The sequence below is a fragment of the Aotus nancymaae genome, unplaced genomic scaffold (genome assembly GCF_030222135.1).
Source record: "Aotus nancymaae isolate 86718 unplaced genomic scaffold, 86718_ANA_hifiasm-v0.15.2.pri h1tg000025l, whole genome shotgun sequence".
Lineage (NCBI taxonomy): Eukaryota > Metazoa > Chordata > Mammalia > Primates > Aotidae > Aotus > Aotus nancymaae.
This window is the reverse complement of record NW_026988438.1, coordinates 26072987-26091169: the sequence shown is the minus strand read 5'-3', so window position 1 is coordinate 26091169 and position 18183 is coordinate 26072987.

The window sequence follows — 18183 nt, the reverse complement described above, 5'->3', positions numbered from 1 at the left end:
TGCTATGTCCCTGGCACAGGGCACAAGGCAGATTTAAACAAAATGTTTCCCTCCCCACTCCTTTACTGGCAGGAAGGAAATTCCCACATATTCAATTCTAGTGAAGTCTTCAGAGCATGAAATAATATTTTTCTTACTTATTTCTGAGAGGTGGGCATTCTTCTCTACATAACCATGACATTTATGAACACTTACCTGGCCAAGCCCTGTCCTTGTAAGGAGCCCCCAGCCGAGGTGCCCAGGGTCCAAGGCCACTACCCAGGCAGCCTCTGCCATAAGCTGCCTCTCAGAATATGGGAGGTAAGGGTTCTTATGTTTTCCTCCTCAAAACATACATACCCATCCACCCTCCCCTACTCAGGGCATTTGGTTCTGGGGTCCGTTTGGCATTGGTGACCTTCAGAAATGCCACCAGGGTCATTAAATGACAAAGAGCACAACTAATTGCCGGGTTAAAATTCCTGAATAGCCCTTTCGGCTGGAACCACCATCTTCCAGTAATTCGCCAAAATGACGAACACAAAGGGAAAGAGGAGAGGCACACGATACATGTTCTCTAGGCCTTTTAGAAAGCATGGAGTTGTTCATTTGGTCATGTATATGGGATTCTATAAGAAAGGTGATATTGTAGACATCAAGGGGATGGGTACTGTTTAAAAGGAAGCCCCACAAGTGTTACCATGGCAAACTGGAAAAGTCTACAATGTTACCCAGCATGCTGTTGGCATTGTTGTAAACACACACGTTAGGGCAAGATTATTGCCAAGAGAATTAATGTGTGTATTAAGCATATTAAGCACTCTAAGAGCTGAGATCGCTTCCTGAAACGCATGAAGGAAAATGATCAGAAAAAGAAAGAGGTCAAAGAGAAAGGTACCTGGGTTCTACTGAAGCACCAGCCTGCACCACTCATAGAAGCACACTGTGTAAGAACCCAATAAGAAGGAGCCTGAGCTGAGGGAACCTCTTCCCTATGAATTCATGGCATAATAGGTGTGAAAAAAATGAAAGACCTCTGGACTGTCAAAAAATAAAATAAAGTAAAATACAACTCTTGAATATTCTGTACAAACTTGTGAGGTGAACACAGACTTCAGTGCTCTTCTACCTTCCTCTTTAAACAATAATCATCATAATTTTAGAACCAACTTTTATAAAGTAATTTCTTTCATGCATTGTCCTTTAATTTCCATAACCATTCTGTGAAATCCAGGCTTTTGGTCCCTGTTTGATTCATAAAGAAACAGCCTGGAAAAGTGTTCAGAGTTAGGACAGTGGAAAGTAAAGGATAAGTTCATGTGTGCTGAGTTTTTCTAAAGAGAAGACAGCAGCATCTTCATTTTACTAATGAGGATTTGGAGGCTCAGAACCACAAAGTGACCCAGTCAAACCTGAAAGCGGAAATGTCCCTTCGATGGACATTGAACCCTCATTGGTTCAATCTCAAAACTCATGTTCTTTCCAATACTTTCATTGATTTGGCCAACAGTGCTGACCCTCACAGGCTCCCGACACTGTTCTGGGTGCTGGAAAGACAGAGCTGAGCAAAGTAGATGTGCGCCCCACCTCCTCCGGACAGTGGGAAAGCTCCTTCAGGCAGGTGAACAGGTGGGACTCAAATCCATGGATTTTTTTAATCATGTGTAATTGATTATTTATCTCCTCTTTGGCCAATGTATGTTGCTATTGTTGGAGTCTTGTTGGCATGACCATCAGGACTGCCAACCTGCAGAATGAGAAGGTGGGTAGTGAAGGAGGGCTCTGGTGCCATGGCGACTAGTGGGGATTACTGTGGACAAGAAACTGCTTCAGTGCCCAACCTGGGGCCACAGGCTTGATAAGATGTACAAGGCTTCAGGCCTCTGGCCCAGGATTTTGGAGATAGTCTCACAGTGTCATAAAAGTAGTCCCTCAAAGCATTTAGCACGGTTCCAAATTTACATTTTTTGGGGTGATTAATTAATATATTTCCCCTACTGTTCTGTAAGCTCCGCATGGGTAAGAACCATGTCATCTACTTTGCTCAGCTCTGTCTGTCCAGCACCCAGAACAGTGTCTTCTTATAAGAAACCAGTCATTGGATCAAGAACCCATTCTACCCCAGTATGACCTCATATTAACTAATTAACATCCACATTATTTCCTTTCCCAAGTCAGGTCACATTCTGAGGTACTGGAGTTAGACTTTCAACATATCTTTCTGGGGGACACAATTCAAACTATAACAACAACTTATATCACCTTATGTTTATAAGGTGATATCCTGACGGGATCCTGCAACAGAAAAAGGACATTAGGAAAAAATTAAGTAAATCTTTTAAAAACTATGAACTTTAGTCAATAATAGTGAATCAAAAAATTGATTTGTTAGTTGTGACAAATATACCATACTAAAGTAAGATGTTAATAACAAGGGGAACCAGGTGTGGGACATGTGAGAAAGCTGTGTGCTATCTTCACAATTTTTTCATAAATCTAGAACTTTTCTAAAATGAAAAGTTTTTTAAAGTACTTCAGTGTGAGAGTTCTAAGAAGTAGCAAATTTTCTTGTACTGATCTCTGCCATGTTCTCAGCAGCTCATCAGTGTCTGAAGCAAGGTATGGATCTGAGATACTGATAGACAGATTGATGGATAGATGAATGGATGGATGGATAGATAGATGGATCCAAGGATGAATGGATAGATGAATGGATGGATAGATGGATGGAAGGATAGATGGTGTATTAGTGCATTTTCATGCTGCTCATAAAGACATATCTGAGACATACCTGAGATTGGAAAGAAAAAAAAAGGTTTAATTGGACTTACAGTTCCACATGGCTGGGGCGGCCTCAGAATCATGGCCAGAGGCAAAAGGCACTTCTTACATGGCAGTGGCAAGAGAAAATGAGAAAGAGGCAAAAGTGGAAATCCCTGACAAACCCATCAGATCTGTGAGACTTGTTCACTATCATGAGAATAGCATAGGAAAGACCAGCCCCCATGATTCAATTGCCTCCCCCTAGGTCCCTCCCACAACATGTGGGAATTCTGGGAGCTACAATTCAAGTTGAGATTTGGGTGGGGATACAGCCAAACCATATCATTATGCCCCTGGCCCCTCAAAATCTCATGTCTTCACATTTCAAAACCAATTGTGCCTTCCCAACAGTCCCCCAAAGGCTGAAATCATTTCAGTATTAACCCAAAAGACCACAGTCCAAAGTCTTATCTGAGACAAGGCAAGTCCCTTCTGCGTATGAGCCTGTAAAATCAAAAGCAAGCTTGTTACTTCCTAGATACAGTGCGGGTACAGGTATTGGGTAAATACAGTTGTTCTAATGGGAGAAATTGGCCAAAACAAAGGGGTTACAGGGCCCATGCAAGTCTGAAATCCAGCAGGGCAGTCAAATTTTAAGGCTCCAAAATGACCCCTTTGACTCCAGGTCTCACATCCAGGTTGCACTGATGCAAGAGGTGGGTTTCCATGGTCTTTGGCAGCTCTGCCCCTGTGGCTTTGCAGGGTTATAGCCCCCCTCCTGGCTGTTTTCACGGGCTGGCATTGAGTATTTTTGGCTTTTCCAGGCACATGGTGGAAACTGTCAGTGGATCTACCATTTTGGAGTCTGGAGGATGGTGGCCCTCTTCTCACAGCTCCACTAGGCAGTGCCTCAGTAGAGACTGTGTTTGGGCACTCTGACTTCACTTTTCCTTTCCACACTGCCCTAGCAGAGGTTCTCCATAAGGCCCCAGCAAACATTTGCCTAGGCATCCAGCCATTTCCATACATCTTCTGAAATCTAGGTGGAGGTTCCCAAACCTCAGTTCTTGACTTATGTGCACCTGCAGGCTCAATACCATGTGGAAGCTCTCAAGCCCTGGGGCTTCTACCCTGTAAAGCCATGGCCAGAGCTATACATTGGCCCCTATCAACCACATCTGGAGTGGTCAGGACACAGGGTATTGAGTCCCTAAGCTACACACAGCACAGGAACCTTAGGCCTGGCCCACAAAACCACTTTTTCCTCCTGTGCCTCTAGGCCTGTGATGGGAGGTGCTGCTGTGAAAGTCTCTGTCATGGCCTGGGGCCATTTTTCGCATGGTCTTGGGGACTAACATTAGGCTCCTTGCTACTTTTGCAAATTTCTGCAGCTGGCTTGAATTTCTCCCCAGAAAATGAGTTTTTATTTTCTATTGCATAGTGAGGATGCGAATTTTCTAAACTTTTATGCTCTGCTACCCTTATAAAACTGAATGCTTTCAACAACACCCAAGTCACTTCTTGAATGCTTTGCTGCTTATAATTTTTTTCCACCAGATACCCTAAATCATCTTTCTCAAGTTCAAAGTTCCACAAATCTCTAGGGCAGGGGCAAAATGCCACTAGTCTCTTTGCTAAAACATAAAAAGAGTCATCTTTACTCTAATTCTCAGAAGTTTCTCATCTCCATGTGAGACCACCTCAGCCTGGACCTTATTGTCCATATTGCTATCAGCATTTTGAGCAAAGCCATTCAATAAGTCTCTAGGAAGTTCCAACTTTTTCCACATTTTTCTATCTTCTTCTGAACCCTCCAAATTGTTCCAACCTCTGCCTGTTACCCAGTTCCAAAGTTGCTTCTGTATTTTTGGGTATTTTTTCAGTCACACCCCACTCCTGGTACCTATGAAGAATGCCTATGTGTAGGCTCTATACGAGACATTTTACCTCCATAAATCCTCATAACAATTGGTAACTCCATTTTACAGATAAGGAGCCTATGACTCAGGAAGAAAAGCAAGCTGCTCAGAGCACCCTATTAGCAGAATGTCAGAGCCAGGTTTCTAATTCCAGTCTGCCTGGATCTGAAGCATGAGCTGTTCCACTACATGCTACAGTCTTCATCACACTGCACATCCTTCCTGCCTGTGCCCTCACTGCTCAACCCCTTCAAGTTACAAATGAGAAAACTGAGGTTTAGAAAGGTGTAGTGACTTGCCAATGTCAAACAGGGAAAAACCAGGTAATGAATTCTGAGATTGGGACTTTGATTAATCTATTTAAATCAAAACATGTTTATTAACAATCTTACCTATTAGCCATGTGTGCACAGAGAAAGGAAGAGAGAGAGAGAGAGAGAGAGAGAGAGAGAGAGAGAGAGAGAGAAACAGCAGAAAGCCAAAAGCCAAAAGCCTTGGGAGCTTGTGGGACATGGATCTGAGAACTTTAAATTTCCAGTAAAACACTGCCTGTGGAAGGTTTTCAGTTCCTTCTGCAGTTTTTTCCTCCCACACCACCCTTACTCAGAATAGTGACCTACAAGAGAAAAGAACGAAAGATCTCTGAACAGGTCATCTGTTTCCTGTCTCTAGTAGGGTGCTGAGACATTGAGGGTTTCATCATGTACTTACAAGAAGCCTAGACCCTATAGAACTGCTCTCTGTCTTCTTTGCCTGAAAAAGTTCAATGCATTTAAGAATGTTGGAGCCATCCCTATTGACATCCATCTCTATGATTTTACAAAGGTCACAACTATGATGCAGAGGCTAAAATGCCACTGCAACCACTTATCTCCCCTTCTTGCTCATGGCATTGACAAGGCTGGTATAAAATGGTGAAATTGTCACCATTTAGAATAGGTGCTAACCACTAGAACTTGTACATGTTGTAAGGACAAAGAGTCTTTGTAGATATGATTATATTAAGGATATTGGCATGAGGAGGTTATCCTAGATTATCAGGGTGGGTCATAAATGAAATGACCAGTGTCCTTATAAGAGAACACAGTGGGAGATTACACATAGAGAAGAGGAGAAGGCAATGTGACCACAGAGATTGGAGTAAAGTAGCCATAAATCAAGGAATACTAGCTGTCACCAGAAGCTGGAAGAGGCAAGGGACAGATTCTCCCCAAAGCCTGCAGAGGGATCTCACTCTTATTGACACCTTGATTTCAGTCCAGTGATACTAATTTCAGACTTCTGACCTACAGCCTGAGAGAATAAATTTTTGTTGGCTAAGCCACTTAGTTAGTGAAATTTGTTACAAAATGCCTGAGAAGACTAATGCAGATTGTAAGAGATATATTCCACTAAAAACTGAGCAAAACTCTAAAACAAATGTGAGTCTCCTGACTGACAACTACATCACTGCAGAAATGAGGAATGGCCTGGTGATGCCCATGGGTACATCTATGAAGAAAATGAAATCCATCAATGCTCTGGGTCTCTATTGAATTAAGGAGAAAGTTAGGGCTAAAAGAAACCAATGTGTAACCCAATGACCTCATTTTTCAGGTGAGGAAAATGAGATCCCAGGAGATCATTTAATTTGTCCAAGAGCTATTATCTAGTTCCTTATGATTAAGGCTGTGTTAGGACTCTGGACCCAGCCAGCAGGACTTTGTTATAAACACATGCACAAAATTAGGTCATAATGACAAGAACATACTCAATGAAATTATGATTTTAAAAAAGGAAAAATAAAGACAAGATTTGGGGAAAATACTAGTAAAAGTAGGAGATTAGAATCAGAGTAAAAGTTAATGAAATGTGCACACACCCTCCTCAGAGCCAACAGAATGTCTCTAATTAAGCTTCAAAAAAAAAAAAAAGAAGAAGAAGAAGAAGAAGACTGACCTTGAGCTTCCCGGGAGCCAATGAGAAAGGCAAGCAGAATCAGTTATCTAATTGTCAATATCAACAGGAGAAAGCATGCCATTTCCTCAGGAGAAGCCAAGTGTTTTCTTGTATTAATTTTAAATGTCATTTCTCCTGTGAGAGTTTACTTAGTTAACACTAGGTAGTGTAATAGATGCAATAATATTTTTACTGTGTCTTGCAGAGATAATGTAACAGTGACTGTGTCTTGCAGTGATCTTTGTTCAATGAAAGCCTCAGGCAAATAATTAAGACAATTCTGAAATGCTGTTTCTGTGAATGAATGGGATGATGGTGTGCCTGGAGAAGTGGATGACCTACTTACCCATTCAAGGACCTCCCATTGACATTTCCCTCCATTGGACATTTGCTAAGACCTGCATAGAAGTCAATCTGAATTTGTTCTCTCAGACAAGGGTCCAGCATACTGATTCTCTTCCTCTGTTGAATGTAGAATCAGTCTACCAGGTGGTATCATTGATATTCTTTCATAGAAATAAAGTCACCTATGCAATAAGGAAAAACCATCTAACCTCCACAAGATGTACCTCGATGTAAAGGGGAATTTTTTTTTTTTTTTTTTTTTTTTTTCAGGAAACAAGGTACCTCTGTAGAATAAGCTCAATAGGCACCAACATTGTGATATGTTGGCCAATAGAAAAACACCATCTCAAGCTGTAATCACAGAAGTGTGAAGTTTAAAAAACAGAGGAAATAAAGGCATGTTGTTCTGCCCTATGCTGTCATTTGGATGTACCTGGAATATCATAGTCAAACCCACAAGCCACACCTTAGGAAGATGTCTGTATTAATTAGACCTCCTTCTGCTTTCAAGTGACTTAAATTCACTTAGGCAATAGCCGTAGTCTATGGCCCATGCCTGAATCCCAGCACTTTGGGAGGCTGAAGCAGGCAGATTACCTGAGGCCAGGAGTTCAAGACTAGCCTGGCCAACATGGCAAAACCCCGTCTCTACTAAAAATACAAAAATTAGCCAGGCATGATGATGCACACCTGTAAAGCCAGTTATTCAGGAGGCTAAGGCATGAGAATCAATAGAGATTGTAATTAGCCAAGATCATGCCACTGCACTCCAGCTTGAGTGATAGATTGAGACTCTGCTCAAAAATAAAAATCAGTTAGGCAATAAAATAGCATTTATTGATTCAAATAATTGGACAATCTGTAGTAGAATTGCCTTAGACCCACCTGAATCCGGGGGCTCAAGTGATGCTATCAGGGCCGTCTTGTGCCCTCCTTCCACCTCGCTCCCTCAGAATGTTGGCTTTACTCTCAGTGGCAGTCTCCTCACCCCACCTCCTGGTAGACAAGAAAGCCATTGGCAGTCTCAAACTTAGACCCTTGACTTGTGATTGATCAAAGAAGAGCGCCTTTCTGCTCCCAGTGTCCATGGAGGGCATCTCATGGGGAGGATTCTTATTGGCCTAGCTTAGTCCATGTGCCCACCTTCAGATTCGTTTATTCATTTATTCAATAAGCCTATATTTAATATGTGTGGCATGTACCGCTCTAGTGCTGAAGGTACAGCAGTGAAAACAATCACTCCTCTGCCTCTCGACGCTTAAGATTTTGAGATGCAACATGCCATGTGATGACATATGTGACAAAGAAGAAAAAGGTATGGTAAGGTGATAAAGCGTCATTGCGAAGGGGCTTTCCGGATAGGATGGGAGGACAGCCTCTCTGACGACATAATAGTGATATTTAAGCAAAGACCTGAAGGAAGTGAAAAAGTAAGCTCTGTGAATATCCACATCCAGAGGGAGAGTAATCCAAATATAGGAAGCAGCAAGTATGGAGGCTCTGAGATTGGAAGCTGCTCATCCTGCTTAGGAAACTGCAAGAAAACCATTGCCTCTAGAAAGTCAAGAACAAAGAAGGGAGTAGCAGGAGATGAGATTTTGGACTTGGGGTTGGCTATCTTATAGAGCCTTATAGACTATGACAAGGATTTTTTACTTTGCCCTAAGTAACATGGGACACTATGGGAGGGTGTTCAGCAGGACAGTGATGTGTTGATGCTTTAGAGGTTCTACATGATGTTGTGCAGAGCTTACATTGTAGGGCTATGAATGTCCTCCAGCCAAAGATCACCAGTCTGTAGTCTGGTTTTATTGATTTGTTGCAAAAAGAAGAAGTGTGAGGTGTCTCCGTTTTAAAAAATGGGTGTAACTTACTGCAGGGTTTAAGGTTCTGTCAGGTGATTTGAGAGTGGGGATTAAGAAAGCGGGGCCTTGAGTGCCATCAGGCTAATCCATAGCAGTGTATCTTAATCATTCTTGTTTTGAAGGTGGGAAGAACAAAGTGAGACTGAAAATTTGATTGGTAAAGAAACAGTAATCACTCAGGCTAGGAAGATGTTTGGTCACTTTTGCATTTGGACAATGTTTTTGTCTTAATCCATCATAGCCATAGAGTGGCTTTGTCTGATGTGGATGTTCTGTGTGTGGGTGCCAGGCAGATCCCAGTTATCAGGGGCTGCTTTTCTCTTCTTCCGAGAACAAGGGAGGCTGCTATGGATGCAATTGTCACCATGGCTTCCATCAAAATCACAGTATTTCAAGAAATTTAAAGAGGTACGATTTGGAGCATATTTTGAAGCTAGAGGTGGAATTTGCTTATAAATTATGTGTAGAAGGCAAGGAGTTCAAGGTGATTCTGAGAGTTTTTTCAAGCGATGGAATGGAGTTGCTGCTTATCAAAATGTGGTAAATTATGAGAGGTGTACATCAAGTGAGGTGGATATAGAGAGCTCAGTTTTATTTATTTACTTTTTTTTTTTAAGACAAAGTCTCGCTCTGTCACTCAGATTGGAGTGCAGTGGCACCATCACAGCTCACTGCAGCCTAGACCTCCTGTGCTCAAGCAGTTCTCCCACCTCAGCCTCCCAAACAGCTGGGACTACAGGTGCACACCACCATGCCCAGTGGTGTATTTTTTGTAGAGACAGGACTCACCATGTTGCCCAGGCTGGTCTCAAACTCCTGGTTTCAAGTGATCCTCCCACCTCAGCCTCCTAAAGTTCTGGGATTACAGGTATGAGCCACCACACTGGGCCAGAGAGCTCAGTTTTAAACATGTTAAATGTAAGATGCCTATTAAACAGCCATGGAGAAATAGTGAACAGGCAGTTATATTATATATATATATATATATTTGAATCTGTAGTTCAGGGGAGTGGTCCAGGCTAGAGAATACATAGGCAAGTTAGTGACATTTAGATAATATTTAGAACCATGGGACTGGACATCATCTAAGGATTGAGAGTAGATAGAGAAAGAAAATGTGACTGGCCTGAGCCAAGGGATACCTCATTTTTTAGCACCCAGCCCAGTGCCTGAGAAGGGACTATTCTGAGTGGCTAGCCTGAGTTGAGTGTCATCCTGTATCTGGCAAGAGGGTGGGGCAACATGATTGACAGGTCCCTCAAGCCCACATGGAAAGAGGTGATTTCATAAAGCAAAGAATGTTGAGTCAAACAAATAACATTTGTCTACTTTGATATCTAATGAAGAATCCCCATCTTTTGATTATCATTGAATTATTTGATTAATCAGCAATCCTTATCTGCTCATAAGTGGTATGCTTATACGCTTATGTAAGTTTCAGGATTGTTAGTAGGATTGGAATACTTGTCATATTGGCCTTGAGAACACGAGACTCTTCTCACATATTAAAAAGTGATCTTATTTTTTGTGTGTAATCTTTCGAGAAGGAGTAGGTACTAAGTGATTAGTGTTTCAAGGAGTTACAACTCAGCTCAGTATAAGTCAGATGTTTTTAGCTGCAGACTTCTTCACAAGTGAAATGGGACTTCTCAAATATGTGAGTCCATTATCCTCATAGACATAGAAGCCAAGGCTGGACACCCACTCAGAGGGGATGTTGTGGAAGTATTTCAAGCATCCTAGGCTGGACAAGTTTATCCAGAGTGATACAACTATTGCGTAAGATTGTGAGAACAGAGATTTGAGCTCATGTCCTCAGTTGCTAATTGGATGACCTCAAGCAAATCAATTCATATCTTTAAGCATCAGTTTCCTTTTATTTATTTATTTTGAATCCATCTTGCTCTGCCTCCCAAGCTGAAGTACAATGGCACAATCTCAGCTCACTGCAACCTCCACCACCTGGGCTCAAGTGATTCTCACATCTCAGCCTTTTGAGTAGCTGGAATTACAGGTGTGCACCACCACACCTGGCTATTTTTTTGTATTTTTAGTAGAGATGGGATTTGACCATGTTGGCCAGGCTGGTCTCGAACTCCTGACCTCAAGTGATCTGCCTCCCACCTCAGCCTCCCAAAGTGCTGGGATTATAGGCATGAGCCACTGCACTGCGCCAGTTTCTTTATCTTTGCAATAGGGATAATAGTGCCTTTTTCACAAGGTTGTTGTGAGAATTAAGTAAGATATTGTTTGTGAGAGACTGTAGCATGATGACTGGCATACAACAGCACCCAGCAAATGTTAGTTTCTTTCCTCTTTTAATAGGCAACCTGTAGGGAGAGTTTAATTCTGGAAATATTTACTGACCCCTTATTATGGCTTCTGTAATATTTGAACATGAATCATTGATAAGTCAGTCGGAAAACTGGCTGCCAGCCTGCGGGCAGGGAATTTGGAAAGGAAGGCCGTGGGACAACTCACCCTGGGGAAGAGAGGAATGTGTTTGCTTCTGAGAGAATGAGACCCTAGGTTCTCTCTGGTGGGGGAAGAAGGCTGGAGCTGGAGGAGGCTGTCTGGGAGGTTGCATGACCTCTAGCTTGCACTCTCAACTTTAAGCCAATGGTTCACACAATGCTAGCGTGATTGCATTTTCTGTGAAAATCTGGCAGAACTGAGTTCCACAAGCTGACATGACTAGAACAAGCGGCTCCATTCATGGGCTTAGAATAGAACCAACATTAGGCCAAGGGCTCTGGAAGCTTCCAGGGGTGGGGGTGCTGGAACATTTGAGTCAAGTGCACTTACGTCTCCGACAAGTGAAGGACCTCAGCAGATCTCTGCTTTACCCATACGTTTTACAAAATGCCCTGACTGCAGCTGTAGAGGGATTTCTCCAGTCAAGGATCCTTGACATGAATGCTCAAAAGATACATTCTTCCTCCCTCTGCAGCGTAGTCATCAGGGACTGATGACTATCAGATTTATCCTCACCTGAAGCCATAACCAGGATCAGTTTCCCCCAATTCCAGCTCCTCCAATTCCCCAAAGAAGACTTTCTGTAACTACCTTAGCAGAAGCACTCACTACAGAATAAACATCAGCAAGCAGCACAGGTGTGAGTGGAGACATTTGATCCCCAGTCCTGTCATTGTTGAACCTGGTGTGTCTGAAACCTCATGAAGGGGCAGAGGAGAACACGGGGCAGTAAACCACCTGCCCCATGCCCCAACCTATGCTGCTGGCAGTAAACAACCCTTGCAACTATCTCCTCCACTCATTCCCAGAGGCAGTGATATGTTGGTATTAACAACACATCTCTTAAAAAATTCAGTTATATATGTATCTATTTGACAGACTAGAATAATAACTGTCTGCTGCTAAGGTTTCCCCTGCAGATGCAAGGAAAAATTGACCTTACAGTTTCTGTCTGTCTGAATGTGGCAGCCAAAATTGAAGAGGGAAGAAATCTAATTATATAACAGTATTGTGGTCATTTTTTTAAAGTTCTTATCTTTTGGAGACACATGTTGAAATATTTATGAATACAATGATATGATTGGGGGGATTAGCTTAAAATAATACAGGATGGGTATTATTTCATTTACAGTACAAAAGAAAACAAAATCACAACCCATGCTGTTGAGGTGAGGAGAGTGGGGTGGAGGGTGGAGATAGTGACCAGTAGATAGGACGAGGTGGGCATCTGGAATGTGCATTTACACAAATGGTTTTGGGTTATGAAAATTCACTGTGCTTTAATTTTATAGCATATGTTTTCTGTACCTGTGTATATATATATACATGTGCATGTACATCATACTTCAATAAAGTTTTCTGAAAAATCATAATGTGGGAGAGGGGTAACTGACACGGGGTAGAAGTGGGGAGTGACAGAAACAGGATTGTCTAGGTGTTCATTGCTGAAGCTGGGTGGTGAACACACAGGGGTTTATTTTACCGATCTCCTATTTGTGTCAATGTTTGACATTTTCCACAAGAAAAAATTTTACGAAAGTATTCCTGGAGGGGTTAAGTCTCATGTATCCTTGAACATTATTAGTTTTTTGAGCTGGGGTCTTGCTCTATGGCCCAGGCTGGAGTGGGAAATGGTAATTTTTTAAAACCAAAGGCTCAGTACAACAGGAGTTGAAGCTCTGACGGGTCAGGGAAGAGGATGGGTCATGTGAATGAGTCAGAGTGCTGAGTATTTTTGCAAATGTGATTTTTTGCCTACCTTGGTGAAGCCACTTTAAATTAGTGATTGTTGTCATTTAAAAGGAAAACATAGAGATACATGTTAGCATGTGCCAATGTTTGTATTTATTTACTAATGTTATTGCTTATTAATATTTCTACATTGTATATCTATACTATGTACAAATATAATATAGACATAATAAGATACATATAATAAAAAGCTTTTAAAGGAAGAGATAAAATATGTACACAGATATTCTAATCTATTATTTCTACATGCCAATGGATCTTTTTTGGGTGCCCCCAGGGTACATGATTTGGAAAACATAATTTTTCTTTTCACAATAAGAACTGTCAATAAAGAAAAAATAGATTTAAACTACACACACACAAAATCTGAATTCTGCTTCGAATATCACATATATGAATATCCTTGGCCTTGAGGAGCCAGTAGTTTAATAGGGGAGAAGGCATATAAAAGTATAACTTCAATGTAATATGGTGGAATATGGAAATGGGCATATGGCATCTTGGGAATTCTTCCTGCAGGAAAGAAAACCTGAGAGGAGATTTGAATCTTAACAAAGAACTTGGTATGCAAATAAATGTAAGAAAGCTCTTCTCAACTGTTATGGGTTGCACTGTGTCTCCAAAAAGATGTGTTGAAGTGCTAACCTTGGTATCTGAGAATGTAACTTTATTTGGAAATCGGGTCTTTGCAGATGTAATCAAGTTATGACAAAGTTATTAGAGTGCACCCTAATCCAATATGACTGGTGTCCTTATAAGAAGAGAAAAGTCACAGAGACAGACTCACACAGAGAGGAGAATGCCATGTGAAGACACAAACACACAGGAAGAATGCTGTGTGATGACAGAGGCAGAAATGAGAGTTGTATAGCTGCACACCTGGGAACACCAAGCACTGCCTGCAACCACAGAAACTGGAGCGTGAGCATGGCCATTGATATGGTTTGGCTCTGTGGACCCACCCAAAGCTCATGTTGAATTGTAATTCCCAATGTTGGAGGTAGGGCTTGGTGGGAATTCATTGGATCATGGGGACACAGTTCTTGTGAATGGTTGAGCACCATCCCTCATTAGTACTGGTTGTATAGTGAGTGAGTTCTTACGATCTTATTTTTTTTTAATGTGTGGCACCTCCCGACTCTCTCTCTTGCTCCTGCTCTGATCATGTAAGACATGCCTGCTTTTCCTTTGCCTTATGACATGAGTATAAGTTTCCTGAGGCCTCCCCAGAAGTAGAAGCCACTATGCTTCCTGTGCAGCCTACAAAAATGTGAGCCAATTAAACCTCCTATTTTAAATAAATTACCCAGTCTTGGTTATTTCTTTAAAGCAATGCAAGAACAGACTAATACAGAAAATTGCTACTTGAGTGGTGCATTGCTATAAAGATAAGTGAAAATGTGGAATCAACTTTGGAATTGGGTAATGAACAAAGGTTGGAAGAGTATGGAGGGCTCAGAAGAGAATAGGAGGGTGAGGGAAAGTTTGAACTTCCTAGAGACTTGTTGAATAGCTGTGACCAAAATACTGATAGTGATATGGACAATGAAGTCCAGGCTGAGGAGGTCTCAGACAGAGATGAGGAATGTATTGGCAACTGGAGAAAATATCACTTTTGTTATGTGTTAGCAAAGAGGTTGGAGGCATTGTGCAACTGCTTTAAGGCTCTATGGGACTTTGAACTTGAAAGTGATGATTTAGGATATCTGGCAGAAGCAATGTCTAAGCAATAAAGTATTCAAGATGTGACCTAATTGCTTTAAACAGCCTATGCTCACATGCATGAGCCAAGAAATGACTTGAAACTGGAACTTATATTTAAAAGGGAAGCAGAGTAAAAAATTTTGGAAAATTTTCAGCCTGGTCATGTGGTAGAAAAGAAGAACCTGTTTTCTGGGAAGGAATTCAAGCTGGATGCAGAAATTTGCATAAAAGGAGCCAAGTGCTGATAGCCAGGACAATGGGGAGAAGGCCTTAAAGGTATCTCAGAGAACATCGTGGCAGCCCCTCCCATCATAAGCCCAGAGGCCTAGGAGGACTGAATGGTTTTGTGGTCCAGGTCCAGTGCCCCACTTCCCAGCACAGCCTCTGGACACTGCTCCCTGCATCCCAGCCAGTCCAGCTCCAGCTGTGGCTCAAAGGGGCCCATTTATAGCTCAGGTGGCTGCTCCAGAGGGTGCAAGCCATACACCTTATAAGTTTCATATAGTGTTAAGCCTGCAGATGCACACAGTGCAAGAATTGAGGTATGGGAACCTCTGCCTGGATTTCAGAGGATGATGGAAAAGCCTGGATGTCCAGGCAGAAGCTGGCTGCAGGGGCAGAGCCTCATGTAGAACCTCTAGTAGTGCAGTGCAGAGAGAAAATGTGGGGTTGGGTAGTGGGGCACTAGCTAGTGGAGCTGTGAGCAGAGGACCACCATCCTCCAGACCTCAGAATGATAGCTTCACCAGCAGGTTGCACTCTGTACCTGGGAAAGCTACAGACACCCAATATCAGCCCTTGAGAGCAGCCATAGAGGCTGAACCCTGCAATGCCACAGAGTTAGAGCTGCCCAAGGCCTTGGGAGATCACCCCTTGCACCATTGTGTCTTGGATGTGAGACATGGAGTCAAAGGAAATTATTTTGGAGCTTTGAGGTTTAATGACTGTCCTGCTGGGTTTTGGACTTGCCTGGGGCCTGTAGCCCTTTTATTTTGGCTACCTTCTCCCTTTTGGGGGTATTTACCCAATGCCTGTACCCTCATGGGAGTATTTACCCAATGCTTGTATCCACATTGTATCTTGAGAGTAACTAACTTGTTTTTTTTATTTTACAGGATCACAGGTGGAAAGGATTAGTCTTGTCTCAGATGAGACTCTGGACTTTGGACTTTTGAGTTAATGTTGAAATAAGTTAAGACTTTGGGGGACTGTTGGCATGATTGTATTTTGAGATTTGAGAAGGACATAAAATTTGGGAGAGGGTAGGGGTAGAATCATGTGGTCTGAATATGTGACCCTGTCCAAATCTCAAGTCTAATTGTAATTTCCAGTGTTGGAGGTGGGGTCTGGTGGGAGGTGATTGGATCATGGAGGTGGAGTTGTCATTAATGGTTTAGAGCCATCCCCTTCATTATGGTATAGTGAGTGAGTTCTCACAAGATCTCGTTGTTAAAAAGTGTGTGGTACCTCCCATCTTTCTCTCTTGCTCCTGCTCTGGCCATGTAAAATGTGCCTGCTTCCCTTTTGCCTTCTTCCATGATTGCAGATTTCCTGAGGCCTCCCCAGAAGCAGAAGCCACTATGCTTCCTGAACAGCCTATGGAACCATGAGCCAATTAAACCTTTTCTTTATAAATTACCCAGTCTCAGGTACTTCTTTTTAGCAGTGCAAGAATGAACTCATACAGCCCTGCTGACACCTTGATTTCAGACTCCTACTTTCTAGAACTGCTCAGGAATATACATCTATTGTTTTAAGCCAGTCAGTTTGTGGTATTTTGTTAGAGCAGCATTAGCAAACTAATACATCAATGTAAGAAATCCAATTAGCAAATGAATAGGCAATGAAGCAAGGTGTCTGGTGGGAATCATCAGCCTTAAAAGTGGGAACAGTAAAGACAGCCCCCTTAAAGCCACTGGGCACACAAGGCAAGATCGGCACTGTAGACTCAGAGTCTGGAGAAGCCTGCAGGAGCCAGCCACTCAGGACCCTAAGTGAGAGGCCACTGACATGGCCCCAGTGAGAGGTCCTAGAGCCTGACCAGGACCATAGAAACAGGGTGGGAGAGAGGTGACAGCTGCCAGAAATATACAAGAAACAAAAGTAGCAAGACTTGGTGATTGGTTAGATGTTGAGGGGACAACATAGTGGGAGAAACAGCTGGATGGTGATTTTGCAGCAAAAACGAGGAATAAAAGCCGGTTTGGGGAATAAAGGGAATTTATGAATTCAGTTTTTGACATGCCGATTAGAGGAAGCTTATGGGACATACAAATGTGTTCAAAAGGCAGTAGAATATATAAATCCAAAGCTCAGGGAGATGCAATACACAAAGATAAATGTTTGGGAGTCAACAGCATGGAGGCCATTAAGATCACAGAGAACAGGCAAAGAGTGGAAAAATCAAGCTTCAAGGGGAGAACCCTGAGCAACATCATCAGGAATGTGGTGGACAGAGGAGCCCAGGCAAGAGATGGGAAAATGACAGGCAAAGCTGAATGGGCAGCACTGGGAGTGTGGGGTGTCTTGGAAGCTGTGACATAGCGTCAAGAAGGTAAGTGTGGTCAAAGTTGTAAAAAGGGCAGAAACCTGGGAAGACACAGCATGAAAAGTCCATGGGTTTAAAGATGGTAGCTGGGATGGGTGGCAGTGCTAGCAGTAGAGGGAGCAGAGGGAAGGTGGCCCTGGTCCAGGTCTGAAAGGTAGATGAAAAAGTAAACAACTCCTAAAAGATGCATGGCAGAGAATGAAGGAGGAAGGGGATGTCACCAGAGAGAGCTGGACCACAATCAAGGGCAGAGAAGACTTCAGCAGTCTACAAGTTAAGGGGCAAGAGACTCCTGGGAGACTTTGATGACATATGAGTGTCATGATAAAGTGTTGGAGCAAGGGAGGAAGAAGAGGGGATTGATCAAGGCTCCAGGGGAGCACAGACCTTAAACTGGGATGAATTTCAGTTTCTGCACTGAGGAAGGATTAGGGTGATTTCTAGGCAAAAGAATTCGTAAAGGAAGCTGAGGGAGATCATTTCTCAAGGGATTTTTTGTATTAGGATTTTGTGTTTTGAGACAAAGTCTCACTCTATTGCTTGGACTGCTGTGAAGTGGTACAATTACAGCTCACCGAAGCCTCAACCTCCCAGGCTCAGGTGATCCTCCCACCTCAGCCTCCCAAGTAACTGGGACTACAGGTATAAAACACCATGTCCAGCTAATTTTTTTCTGTTTTTTGTAGAGACCGGGTTTCACCCTGTTACCCAGGCTGGTCTCAAATTCCTAGGTTCAAAGCTAGCTTCCCAAGGTGCTGGGATTACAGATATCAGCCACCACGCCCAGACAGGATATTTTAAAAGTACAGCCTGTGTTGAGGAAGGGACAGAGGCGAGCGGTGGTGGGGAGTGGGTAAAGATTTGGAAATGATGCAGAGGAGAACAAGAAAGCAAA